This window comes from Lissotriton vulgaris, chromosome 3_2, assembly GCF_964263255.1.
Source record: "Lissotriton vulgaris chromosome 3_2, aLisVul1.2, whole genome shotgun sequence".
In the NCBI taxonomy this organism is placed as follows: Eukaryota; Metazoa; Chordata; class Amphibia; order Caudata; family Salamandridae; genus Lissotriton; species Lissotriton vulgaris.
Window position 1 is genome coordinate 301,923,915 of NC_141690.1, and position 15,251 is coordinate 301,939,165.

Below are 15,251 nucleotides of genomic sequence, written 5' to 3' on the forward strand. Positions count from 1 at the left end.
ACTGCCGGTGGGGCCCTTGAGGAAGGAGATAGTGAAAGGGAACCGGCAACACAGCTTTTAGTGAGCTGCGCCGCTGACTGGTGGAACACCGGCCATCTACAAATGCCCACTGTGGACTAGAAAAAGGGCACTGTACTCCCTAAAGCCCTGGGGAGGCACAAACAGAAAGGTGTGCTACAGAGGAGGAGCGGAAAGGAGCCCCCCCAACTGCATACTGTGGAGAAGAGCGGTGGATGTGGAGGAGGGTTGCATCTGTGTGCGACCCCCATCAAATAACACTGGGACCTGTTCCAAGACACTAACCCAGACAGACCCTGAAGCTAGAAAGTCAAAAAGAACCCTAGGGGAGTCACATTTATTCGAGAAGATGGGGTGGTGCACATAGCGGCCCCACGCTGCCGCAATTGGTCCTCAGAAATAATCAGCAAGGGCAGCACGGAAAACTGGCTAGAGGAAAGTGGCTCCTGCGAGTGGCAGAGGAGGGGACTCAGAGCAGGAGGCAGCAAAACTTGTCAGACGGTGGAAAGATAAAGCGGCCAACGGCTTGTGCAAACTATCCTCGAAAGACATGTGGCGGCTATGTTGGAGCACCCTTCTATACTTGAACTCAGCCTGGCACCACCTGAAAGGAGAGCGAGACACTGCTGGAGAAGTATTGCAGCATATAATCAGACTTGTGCATTGTGGGAGAAATGGGGAAACCTGACTATAGACAACCCAAATTGAATTTTGATTCGGCGAAGAAAGTGAATAGGCTCACGCAAGATGATCCTGACTCGGAGGCTGTGGAACAGGCCAGCGGGCGACCAGATCGCAGGCAGCAGATATACACAGTATACTGCAAGAAGTGCGGCAGGGATTTGCGACGGTGGTAGACAAAGTGGATCGCATGTCGTCACGAATGGACGCTATAGCTCACAAACTTGACGGCCATGAAGAATGTATCAAAGAGATGGAGCGTCTCATATCCGAGAACGACAACGCCATGGTCCGCCACACTAGACCGCCGAGCATTTATTTAGATAACTAGCATTATTTAAGAGAAGCGCCTAGTCAGTGACGTGCTGCCTGAAAATACATTATTGCCTGCAATTGTGCTGTGATTTTGCATCGCGCTCGCCTCCATTGTGCCCCTGTGTTGTTTTGGGATTGCCTGCTTGCTGCTGCCATTTTGTTTGTTGTTGACTCCTTCCCCTGATCTCCACCCCGCCTCCCTGCAGACCCTCCCTCGCCCCTCCCCTCCCACTATCCACATATGTCAGATGCATTTGCGCGCAGCGTTCACGCGCAGCGACCGCGCCCCATTCGCGCCGAAGGTGCGCCAAAGGTAAGCCCGTCTACGCCCGTCCGCGCCTGGACCGCGCCCAGCGCCAGACCCCCTGGCCCTCGTATCACCCACCCCTCCCGCCTTACGTACGATGCCACCACCCTCCTAGCCCTTAACCCCGGCCGCTGCCCCAACTGCATCCAAGCCGCCCCTGGACGCACCCATGGACCCTTCTCATGCAACTCCTGCAAGTTCGACGGCACCAAAACCATCTCCGCATCCACCAACGCCATACAGAGACCTGACACCAACCACCTAAAATGCATCCTGCTCAACACCCGCTCAGTCCACAGACATGCCATCGACCTCTGGAATCTACTAGACACCATCTCACCGGACGTCGCCTTCCTAACAGAAACATGGATGAACGCCTCCTCAGCCCCAGACATCACCATTGCCATCCCAGAAGGATACAAGATCATCCGTAAAGACCGCGTCAAGCACACAGGAGGAGGCATCGCTATCGTCCATAAGAATTCCATCCGCATCTCAACCAGCTCTGACGCCAACCTTGCCAGCGCCGAACACCTCCACTTCCAGATCCACACCGACCCTAAGACCACACTCAGAGGCACCCTCCTCTACCGGCCCCCGGGACACCGTGCACAATTCAATGAAGACATCGCTGACTTTATCACCCCACACGCCCTCCCCTCCGAGGACTACATCCTACTAGGAGACCTCAATTTTCACCTGGAAAAGAGCAATGACAACAGCGCCACCACCCTTCTGAACAACCTCACCAACCTCGGACTCAAACAACTTGTCACTTCCCCCACCCACATTGCAGGTCACACACTCGACCCTATCTTCACCTCCAGCAAACATGTCTCTTTCAGCCACACCACAGCTCTTCATTGGACGGACCACAGCTGCGTTCACTTTATCTACAATAAGACCACAATCCACAACCACCCTCAACCCACCCTGCGTAGAAACTGGAACAAAATCACCATCGGCCAGATCTCCTCATCGCTCCTTCAAAACCCTCCTGTCCACTCTTCAAACCCCGACCAAGCAGCCATTAACTTCACACAATGGCTATCCAACTGCGCCGACACCCTAGCACCGATGAAAAAACGTCAAATCAAGCTTGGCAACAAAAACGCCTCCTGGTTCAACGAGGATCTTAAGAAATCTAAGAAACTCTGTCGCTCCCTCGAGAAGGCCTGGAAAAGAGACCCAAACACCAGCACCAAAGACGCCTTCAAAAACGCCACCCGCATACACCACCAACTAATCCGGTCTGCCAAGAAAGCCGCTTTCAAAGACCGACTAGATAACAACGCCCACAACAGCAAGGAATTATTCAACATCGTCAAAGAATTTACCAACCCCACTGCCAACTCCAACGACATCACCCCCTCCCAAGCCCTATGCGACTCACTAGCTTCCTTCTTCCACAACAAAATCACAGACATTCACAACAGCTTCGACAACCGACCCGGAGACCAACCCACTCAACCTACTGCAGGACCTTCACCCCCCTTGAACATCCTTAACGACTGGAACCCAATCTCAACTGAGGACACCATCCGCCTGATGAACTCTATCCACTCAGGATCCCCAACTGACCCATGCCCTCACCACATCTTCAACAAAGCAGACTCCATCATAGCTCCACACCTCCGAGACGTCATCAACTGCTCCCTCAACTCCGCCACCTTCCCGGAAAGCTGGAAACACGCAGAACTCAGCGCCCTTCTGAAAAAACCCACAGCTGACCCCACCGAACTCAAAAACTACCGCCCCATCTCGCTTCTTCCTTTCCCGGCCAAAGTCATCGAGAAAGCTGTCAACAACCAGCTCGCCACCTTCCTCGAAAGCAACAAATCCCTCGACCCCTCACAGTCCGGATTCCGAGCCAAACACAGCACTGAGACCGCACTCATCGCAGCAACAGACGACATTCGAACTCTACTGGACAATGGAGACACAGTCGCCCTCATCCTCCTCGACCTCTCCGCAGCCTTCGACACAGTCTGTCATAGCACCCTGTTACAACGCCTCAGAAACATCGGAATCCAAGGAAAATCACTGGAATGGATCACCTCGTTCCTTACCGGAAGAACTCAGAGAGTCCGCCTCCCACCATTCAAGTCAGAGGCCTCTGAAGTCATCTGCGGCGTGCCACAAGGATCCTCACTCAGCCCCACCCTCTTCAACGTATACATGAGCCCCATCGCAGCCATCGCACGCCAACACAACCTCAACATCATCTCCTACTCTGACGACACTCAACTGATCCTCTCACTCACCAAAGACCCTAACACCGCCAAAAACAACTTACACGAAGGAATGAAAGAAGTAGCCGAGTGGATGAAGCACAGCCGTCTGAAACTTAATTCAGACAAAACAGAAGTCCTCATCTTAGGCACCTCCCCCTCCACCTGGGATGACTCTTGGTGGCCAGAGGCCCTTGGAAAAGCACCCATCCCGACGGACCACGCACGGAACCTGGGCGTCATTCTGGACTCCTCACTCTCGATGACCAGACAAGTCAACGCCGTCTCATCATCTTGCTTCAACATTCTTCGCATGCTCAAAAAGACATTTCGCTGGATCCCCACCGAAACTAGAAAAACGGTCACTCACGCGCTGGTCACGAGCCGCCTGGACTATGGAAACACCCTATAAGCAGGCACCTCCGCAAAACCCCAGAAAAAACTCCAACGCATCCAGAACGCTTCAGCCAGGCTCATACTAGACATCCCGCGTAAAGAACACATCTCTGGTCACCTGAAAAACCTCCACTGGCGCCCCGTAAATAAGAGGATCACTTTCCGCCTCTTAACCCACGCACACAAAGCACTTTACGAACTTGGACCCGAATGCCTCAACACACGAATGTCCTTCTACACCCCCTCCCGTCAGCTACGATCCTCCAACCAAGCCCTTGCCACTGTACCTCGCATCAACAAAGCCACCATGGGAGGTAGATCCTTCTCCTACCTGGCAGCTAAAACCTGGAACTCTCTTCCCACTCACCTACGCCTTACTCAGAACCACCTGGCATTCAAAAAACAACTTAAAACTTGGATATTTGACAAGTAACTTCCCCCCCCCCCTCACCCCCCCCTCCTCCTCAAGCGCCTTGAGACCCTACGGGTATGTAGCGCGCTATATAAATCCTGACTTGACTTGACTTGAGACTTGGAAGCCCGCAGTAGGCGCAACAACATCCGCGTGATAGGAATTCCAGAATCTACCAACACTGGTAGGATGGAAGAATATATTGAAAATATGCTGATGGCAGCTATTGGTATGGAGGCATTCTCCGAGAAGTTCATAGTTGAGCGAGCTCACAGAACTCTTGGACCGAGACCGACGCCTGGGAACCCCCCACGGCCCATCATCGCGAGACTGCTGAATTATAGGGATCAGGACGTGGCTCTTCGTGCAGCACGAAATAAGCAGACGCTGACATATGATGGCAAAACTTTCTCGATACACCCAGATTTTACACCTATTGTGCAGGTGGAGAGGCGCAAGTTTATAGACGTCAAGAAGAAACTGCGAGCAGCACAAATAGATTATGCGCTATTGTACCCAGCAAGACTCAGTGTTACGCATCAGGGAAAACAGCGTTTCTTTACTAACCCGCAACAAGTAGAGGACTTTCTTCGGTCGGTGAAGCGGGCGCATCGGAACAGAGGGGGCCAGGGGTCCTCACAACAATCCAACTTTGCGGGAGATGATGATGACCCACAATAATCCTTTCCTAAAGGCGTTATTCTACACTATACGGTAAAGGTAATTGCACTGATGTGTGACAGAGAACATTATGGCTGAACAGAGGTGACAAATTACCAATCGACTCAATTGAACTAGTAATACTGCGTTCCAGGCTCCACTCCCCCCCACAGAGCTCAGGCATACCACCAAAAAATGGGCTCGAGGGGAGCGGAGTATTTGCGTTAACGTCTAGACATGTCCCCCACTGGGCATTCCCCTATGGATGAACATGGCACATTATGTGTAGGGAGTATGGACAAGTGTTTGATTCAGTTGGGAGGTGGGGAGGGGGGTAGGGTATGGATTCTGGCAAAGTTGGGTTGCTTCAGTGGGTGGGGGGAGGAGGAGTTGGGATGTTTTTTCTGGGAGACAGTTTGTTCACAAGTTTTACCCTACAGGGAGCGTTTCGTCAGAGGGCGAGGGCGTTGAACAGCATCAGAAGAGTGATACATTACATGAAGGTGGGCAGGTGCTAGCCTGGGGAAGTGTTGCTAGGACAACACTCAAGCTGCAAATGGCGATTGAAAAACCATGGCTGAGGCAACCGTGGGTACTTTAAACATTATTACATGGAACGTACGGGGACTGGGAGATCCTAGGAAGAGGAGGCATATTTTGTCATACCTAGACAGACATAATGTGCATATCGCTATGCTGCAGGAGACTCACTTTGCTCATCAAAAACTGCACACATTCGTCACTAGATGGGCAGAGCATAGGATCTTATCCTCTTATTCGATATATGCACGGAGTATAGCAATATTGATCAAGAAACAGGTGCCCTTCCGGCTGGAGGGAACCTCGTGGGACTCGGAGGGCAGGTACTGTCTCGTAAAGGCCGGCTAGGTACTCTATCTGTCACACTGGCATGCTGTTATGGACGGAACACAGATGAACCAGGGTTTTTTGATACGCTGTGGGCTAAGATCTGGTATCGTAGCGCTGCATTGCTTGATTGTGCTTTAAATACTGCCACTTAATTTTGCCTTCTTGTGTATCGTAGCGGTGCATTGCTTGATTGTGCTTTAAATACTGCCACTTAATTTTGCCTTCTTGTGTATCGTAGCTCTGCATTGCTTGATTGTGCTTTAAATACTGCCACTTAATTTTGCCTTCTTGTGTATCGTAACGCTGCATTGCTTGATTGTGCTTTAAATACTGCCACTTAATTTTGCCTTCTTTGTGCTGGTTTACCGCTTTGCTGAAATAGCGCTTTGTGTTTGTAATTGTGCTTTTTAAGTCTGATGCGCGTTTACCCCTAGCGCTCCGCTGTGCTCCCCCCTCCGCCTCCATTTTGTTTGTTGTTGTCCTGCTCGTGTGCCCGCCCCGCCTCCCAGCTGAGACGCCCTCGCCCCTCCCCCTCCACTATCCATATATGACAGTAGCTCCCGCGCGCAGCGTCCATGCGCAGCGTCCCCGCCCAACCCGCGCCGAAGGTGCGCCAAAGGTAAGCCCGTCTACGCCCGTCCGCGCCTGGACCGCGCCCAGCGCCATACCCCATGGCCCCCGTCCCTCCCAGCCCTCCCGCATTACCTACGATGCCGCAACCCTCCTATCCCTTAACTCCGGTCGCGCCCCAAACTGCGTCCAAGCAGCTCCTGGACACACACATGGACCTTTCTCCTGCTACTCCTGCAAATTCAGCGGCACCGACAACTACTCCTCTACGACCACTCCACAGACTCCCGACCCCAACCACCTACAATGCATCCTTCTCAACACCCGCTTGGTCCACAGACACGCCATTGACCTATGGAATCTACTAGACACCATCTCTCCAGACGTCGCCTTCCTAACAGAAACATGGATGAACGCTTCCTCCTCCCCAGACATCACCATTGCCATCCCTGAAGACTATAAGATCACACGCAAGGACCGTTCCGGCCACACAGGAGGAGGAATCGCTATCGTCCATAAGAAATCAATCCGCATCTCAACCAGCTCTGACGCCAACCTCGCCAACTCCGAACACCTTCACTTCCAAATCCACATCGACCCCAAGACCACACTCAGAAGCACCCTCCTCTACAGACCACCAGGTCCCCGCGCAAAATTCAGTGAAGACATCACGGACTTCATCACTCCACACGCGCTCCCCTCCAAAGACTACATCCTTCTGGGAGACCTCAACTTTCACCTTGAAAAGATCAACGACCGCAACACCACCACCATCTTGGACAACCTCGCCAACCTCGGACTTAAACAACTAGTCACTTCCCCCACCCACATCGCAGGTCACACACTCGACCCCATCTTCACCTCCAGCAATCATGTCTCCTTCAGCCACACTACGGATCTCCTCTGGACTGACCACAGCTGCGTTCACTTCACCTACAACAAGCCAAAACCCACCAACCACCTCCAACCAACTCTGCAAAGAAACTGGAACAAAATCACCACCGACCAGATCCCCGCATCGCTCCTTCTCAACACCCCAGCCCAGTCTTCTAACCCAAACCAAGCCGCCGCCAACCTCACCCTATGGTTATCCAACACCGCCGACACCTTAGCACCACTGAAAAAACGTCAAAGCAAACCTGGCAGCAAGAAGGCCTCATGGTTCAACGATGATCTTAAGAAGTCCAAGAAACTCTGCCGCTCCCTTGAAAAGGCCTGGAAAAAAGACCCAACCACTAGCACCAAGGACGCCTTCAAAAACGCCTCCCGCACTCACCACCAACTAATCCGAAAGGCCAAGAAAGCAGCATTCAAGGATCGACTTGACAACAACGCCCACAACAGCAAGGAACTTTTCAACATCGTCAAGGAATTTTCCAATCCCTCGGCCAACTCCAACGACATCACCCCCTCTCAAGCCCTCTGCGACTCCCTAGCCTCATTCTTCCACAACAAGATTGCAGACATCCACAACAGCTTCGACAACCAACCCGGAGACCAACCCACCCAACCATTTGCTGAACATTCTCCCCCCGTGAACACCCTCAACGACTGGAACCCAATCTCCACTGAGGACACAATCCGCCTGATGAATTCCATCCACTCAGGATCCCCCACAGACCCATGTCCTCACCACATCTTCAACAAAGCAGACTCCGTCATAGCACCGCACCTCCGAGACGTCATCAACTGCTCCTTCAACTCCGCCACCTTCCCGGAAGACTGGAAACACGCCGAACTCACCGCCCTTCTGAAAAAACCCACAGCGGACCCCACCGAACTCAAAAATTACCGCCCCATTTCGCTCCTTCCATTCCCGGCCAAAGTCATCGAGAAAGCTGTCAACAACCAGCTCGCCGCTTTCCTCGAAGCCAACAAATCCCTCGACTCCTCACAATCTGGCTTCCGAGCAAAACACAGCACTGAGACCGCCCTCATTGCAGCAACAGACGACATCCGAACTCTACTGGACAATGGAGACACAGTCGCCCTCATCCTCCTCGACCTCTCTGCAGCATTCGACACAGTCTGCCACAGCACCCTTTTACAACGCCTCATTAACATCGGAATACAAGGAAAAGCACTTGAATGGATCACCTCGTTCCTCACCGGAAGAACCCAGAGAGTCCGCCTTCCACCATTCAAGCCCGAGGCCACTGAAGTCATCTGTGGAGTACCACAAGGATCCTCACTCAGCCCCACCCTCTTCAACGTATACATGAGCCCCCTCGCGGCCATCGCCCGCCAACACAACCTCAACATCATCTCTTACACGGATGACACTCAACTAATCCTTTCTCTCACCAATGACTCCAGCACCGCCAAAACTAACCTACACGAAGGAATGAAAGAAGTTGCCGAATGGATGAAACAAAGCCGTCTGAAACTGAACTCAGACAAAACAGAAGTCCTCATCTTAGGTACATCCCCCTCTGCATGGGACGACTCTTGGTGGCCGGAAGCCCTTGGAAAAGCACCCATCCCGACAGACCACGCACGGAACCTAGGCGTCATCCTGGATTCTTCACTCTCAATGAACAGACAAGTCAGCGCCGTCTCCTCATCCTGCTTCAACGTTCTTCGCATGCTCAAAAAAACATTTCGCTGGATCCCCACCGAAACCAGAAAAAAAGTCACCCATGCTCTGGTCACGAGCCGACTGGACTACGGAAACACCCTCTACGCAGGTACTACCGCTAAACTCCAGAAGAAACTCCAACGAATCCAAAACGCCTCAGCCAGGATCATATTAGACATCCCGCGCAACGAACATATCTCTGGTCACCTGAAAGACCTCCACTGGCTACCCGTCAATAAGAGAATCACTTTCCGACTGCTAACCCACGCACACAAATCACTCTACGACATCGGACCAGAATGCCTCAACTCACGACTGTCCTTCTACACCCCCCCCCCGCCAACTACGTTCTTCCAGCCAAGCCCTCGCCACTGTACCTCGCATCAATAAGACCACCATGGGAGGCAGATCCTTCTCATACCTGGCTGCCAAAACATGGAACTCACTCCCCGCTGACCTTCGCCTTACCCAGAACCACCTAGCATTCAGAAAGCAACTTAAAACGTGGATATTCGACAAGTAATCCTCCTCCCCTTCCTAAGCGCCTTGAGACCCTCTGGGTATGTAGTGCGCTATATAAATTATCTGACTTGACTTGACTTGACTACCCCGCACCACACCCCAGCACTAGAACGCAAGGGGTGCTGAGAGACATCATCTCTGCCTATCAGTTGAGTGATGCCTGGCGACATATACATCTGAATGCACAGGAGGGCACACACTTTACGGCGCAGGTGAAGACATGGGTTCGACTAGACTACTACTCAGTATCTAGAGGGATGGCCCCCGCGATAGCGGCAGTGAAGCATTTAGCTAGAACCTACTCGGATCACGCACCAGTGGTATTGGTACTCTTGTCTGCAGACTTCGATACACCGCGCAGCCCCTGGCGACTCCATGCCCCTATCTTACTTGATACAGTATTCCAGGAAAAGTTACAGGAGGAGATAAGTAACTTTTTTAAGCGAAATAAAGACTCTGTAAATAGTGTTGAGGTTTTTTGGGAGGCATTAAGGTGACAATAAGGGGGTATTGCATAGCTAAGGGGTCCGGTGTTCTTGGAGATATACAAAACACCCTGCAGACTTTAGAAGCAGATCTTAAAACACTGGAAGCGGAACTTGCAAGAGACCTGAAGGGATCCACACAAGCGACATTTAGAGATAAGCTCACAGAATACATGGAGGAAGCACGTAGAGAGGCAAGATATCGGGGTAAAAATTGGAAGGCCCGGCAATTTGGAGAGGGAGATAGGCCTCGGAAGGCATTGGCGCAAAAAGTGAAGCAGCCTCTATGCAACAACTATGTGATGGAAGTGGTAGATCTGGAAGGGGGGGCATGTCGTGACACAACTAACATACTTAACGCCTTCTTGAGTCAATACAAAAAACTCTATTCAACTACCAGAGCGAGTAACCTTGATCTAGATGGCTTTCTGGGGGATGTGTCGATGGGTTGGCTCAGTGACGTACAGAGGACGTTTTTATGTGCGCCATTTGAAGTGGACGAGGTGCGGGAAGCTATAATGGGACTTCAGTCTGGGAAGGCCACACGGACAGATGGCATCCCAGCAGAATTCTACAAAACATATGTGGATCTGAGGGCCCCTATACTAAGAGAAATGTATGTGGATGCGCTGGTGGTGGGCTGTCTGCCGGCCTCTATGTGAGAAGCGCTTATATTGTCGCTTTTGAAGCTGGGGAAGGCGCCGGAGCAATGACACTCATATAGACCGCTATTGCTCCTGAACGGCGATGCTAAAATTCTGGCCAAAATGATCGCGACACGCCTGAACTTGTTAATGGAGAACTTGATTAAACCCAGATCTTTTGACTGAGTGTGAGTGTTTGATTGATTCTGATGCTCCGTCCATCACCACCCCCTTTTGTACTGGTTCTGGGTGAAGCAGCCGAGATATATGCCCCAAATTGCAGCGGAACATTGGCTGTCGCATCCCACGCCCATAGAAGGAGCGCTATATGTAGCTGTAACGGACAGAGACAGAACACCCAATGGCATCACATGTACGATAGCAGCATGGCGGCTCATAAGTCATATGCTAGATGTTCCCATATTATATGCCCCATTGATGCCTCTTGCGTTCCTTCCTGCTATGCCGTTGCTGCAAGAGAGGGTCTTTAGAAACTTTCAACAGCGGACCAATGTCCGCACTTGGGGAGACCTATATCATAACGACCAAATCCGCGATATTGACCATATGTTCCAAACTACTCAGAAGACGCCATTAGATGTCTTTGTGTATATTAGACTGCGACATGGGATAAGATCACTTACCCTGAGTTCCCAGCGGAACCGCAAGCGCTTGCCCCATTACAATTTATGTTAGAGAAGGATACGGCTAAAAGGCTGGTTTCACTACGGTATAAAATGATACACACACAACAGGCATCACCAGCCACATTGTCGCGCAGACAATGGGATGAGGAACTAGGACAAGCCCTGACAGATGAGCAATGGGAGGGGTGCTGTCTGCAGACCGAGCAAGTCTCGGCCAGCAGCAGATTTCGGATAATTCATTATACATTTTTACACAGGACGTATTATACACCGGCCAAGATGTACAAGTTCAAGTTGAGAGAGGATGATAGGTGTGATAGATGTCGCACAGCAGGGGCGGATTTTCTACACCTGGCATGGGGTGCCCTGTGGTAAAAGAATACTGGGATCAAGTGTTTCATGCATTGCGGGAAATGATAGATGCACCTGTAGAAGCTATGCCATTGATGGCATTATTGGGATATGTCAAGCCCCTTACGAGGTGAACACCGTAAATTCACTGCAATGATGCTCATAATGGCCAAAAGGAGGGTGGATTGCCGATGGGGTAGAGGGCCGGCACCCAAGTTCAAGGAATGGATTGCTGACCTGATAATGTACCAGGAGCGACTCGCGACCTATGCAGAATTGCTGCCTATGGCCTCCAGGCCCAGGTATGTATGGGCCCCACTGCAGTGCTACTTGATTGCTCATCCAGGAGGCGAGGACTAATAGGATAAAGACAATTGTGTTGTGGAGTCAGAAGGGATTGTGCTCCTAGAAATGGAGCGGGATGAGGGAGGAAGAGAGTGTTAATAAGAATGAATATTAATGATGAATGTGAGGAAAAATGACAATTGTCTCAGATAAATAGGTAAATAAAAATTAAGATATATATAGATGTATGAGAAATACTAGGAAAAAATGTTGGATAGACGTAGTGGCGGGAGGTCCAGGTACCTCAATATGTGTGCAGCTATCCCTATAATGATATACCACCGATGTAATCTGCCAGAGAAAACAAGTACATAATGTCTTATTGCACTGAACCTGACCTGTATCTCAAATGGATGTACGGTGCTGATGTAGGAACTGTTAACTTGAAATACAATAAACAGATGTTAAAAAAAAAACGTATTACATCTGATAAGTGATAACTTCCAAATGGAATACGGTAGGAATGTCGAGCTTGGTGTCTATTAAATTGTACTTGAAAGCCCTCTTTAATAGTAAAGTCCTGTTTTAAGTCACACTTCTAAAAATGATACTTTTATAAAGATAGCATTTTCTTTTCCTAAACCTTTGGTGCATGTACACTGTATTCTTGGTCACATGACTAGGTGTAGCTGGCAGTTGGACTTTGTGTTTCACTTTGAGACAAAGAGTGAATCTGTATTGGCAGGATGTGTCATCTCTGACATGAGGGGTAGGGGCTGTCACCTACCACACTTGCACTTTACAAGGGCACTGCTGAGCACATTCAATACTGGTTTGACACTAGTTTTTGGAGACTCCAGCCAAGGTGGGGCCAGGGCAGGGAAGCAGGAAATTTCAAGGACCTCTAAGAGTGGAAACCTCCAGAATCTTCTCCTAATTCAAAGTGGGCACCATCCTCAGACCCAACTCTTCAGTGCACCTGTGGATCTGTGCAAGACTAAGAAGGACTGCTGTCCTGCTTTGAAACAAGGTCTGCTCCTCTGTTGCCCTGCTGGTTGAGTGAACAGGACTGGACCTGCATCTTGTTTTCAGGATCACACAGAGTAACTCCAACGGCTAGTTGGCTGATCTCCTGATCAGAGCCTCAGGGACAGAAAAGGCCTCAGCCACCTCAGACCCAGCACCAGGACTGTCTGATGTGAGTCTTTCCCCCATCATCCCAGTGCTCTGCCAGCCCAGCTGTCATCCTGTGGTCCGAACAAATGCAGACAGATGCATCCCTTCGCAACACTAGTTGAGGACCACCGCAGCACGATGCATACCTGACACTGGACCTCACATCACAGCCTGCAGTCTCCTCAGAATCACCCCTGTGGGTTGCATCCTTGACACAGACATTCGCATTGCGATCCCTTTGTCAACTGCATGCTCAATGTCATCAACGGCATCCTCTACAACATTGCAGGTCTTCGCATCACAGCCCCACAAATTAATTTGGAACCACTGTCCTAAAAGCACCTTCTACTCAGGACTACTCATCACAATCCCCTCGTTGACAACATCCATGCAGAGGATGAAGGACTCCACAGAACCTTGGAATTGCTACTGTGTGACACATCCTCGACGTGGGAGCTCCTCAACCAAGATTTAAGGTGTTTTCTTCAGCTGGCATAATTTGGCACCTTTATCTGGCCTACTATCCATCATGATCAGCCTCAACTTGTGACTTTTCCCGATCCAGCAACACCACCACAGATTGTGGTTGCTGTTCACATAGGTTTTCAGCCCCCCCTCAACCAATAACCCTATTTCCAACACCCTCTAGGTCACAGGACATGCAATTAACCGTCTTAGTCAGGCAGATATCTTTAAGCACATGCTTCGATTATTGGGATGCCAGAGGAAAACAAAAAAGTCCAGATATACATACAGTTGAGCACTCAGGGCAGTAGAACTCACCTGTATCCCATGCAGGTAAAATTCACATCCCAACAAGCATCCTTGGACCAGTTTCTGGCTAATCAGCCGTCCTCAGCCAGGCTAGCTTGAATCCAGTGGCAAAGTGAGCAAGAGGTTTAATCCATCATCATTCTTTATCTCACTCCGCCACCCCAGTTCAGACATGGCCTTATGCCTGGGACCGTGCCAGGGCATTTTAATCTGTGTGAGTACGAAGGAAGCAGAAAGACTAGAGCGCTCCATGTGCGTGACTAGAAAGAAAAATGAGTGCCATATTTAGAAGCAGAAAGGAAAAATGGGTGGGCACCATCTTGTAAGGGTGTGCCCTGGTGATAGAAAATGCTCACTGCCATGTAGGAGTGGCGGTATTGTTGATGCAGAGACTGTGCATATGTGAAAGGTACTCAGAAGTGCACAGAAATGTAACCAGGGGCTTGAAAGACCAATGAAGGATTACTGAACCCTGGGGCAGTCAAAGTATTATAGGTCCCAATACGCTCATAAGAGTAGTAAGAAGAAATCACATAACCACTTGGAGTATTTGTTCAGAGGGACAGGAACCCTTAGTGTAGAGGAAATACTACCATGGTATAAGGTAAGGGGGTGGACACTCGTAAGTATGAAATGTGCCAATTTGAGGGGCATATAAGGATGAAAAGAAGAGGGAATGTTGGCTTCTAAGGAAACATGCCTATGGGATGGCAGGGGCGCTGTTTCAATATAACAGAGCTCCCCTGACACAGCAGGTTGGTTATTTTCAAACCAACCTGTGGGGAAGGAGAAAGCAAGAGGAAGGCACACATGTGGAGAATCAGAGGAGCTACAGGTCACACATGTTGTGGTGGGGGTGGGGGAGTATGTAGCATACCACCTCCCCCCAAGGAATGTCACCATTGAGTACGAACTCCACTGGACCAACCAACGTTGCATCCACTTCACCTTCTGAAAACACACCATGCACCACCGTGCTCAACAGATCCCCCACCGCAGTTGGAGCAAAATCACCAAAGACCAGCTAAACAACACCCTTGCCTGAAGACCACCCGCCGACTCCACCGACACCGCCGCCCGCAACCTCAGGCGCTGGATCGATGACTGTGCCAACACCCTCGCCCCAATCAAGAAACCCTCCAACAGATGCACCAACAAGAAAGCCAGCTCGTTCACCGCAGACCTCCATGCCTCCAAACAAACCTGCTGAAAACTAGAGAAGAAATTGCACCGCGAACAGACACCGGACAGCTACGCAGCCCACAAGAATGCCATCCGCAGACACCATCGCCTCATCAGATCCGCCAAAGGGGATCGTTAAAGGACCGC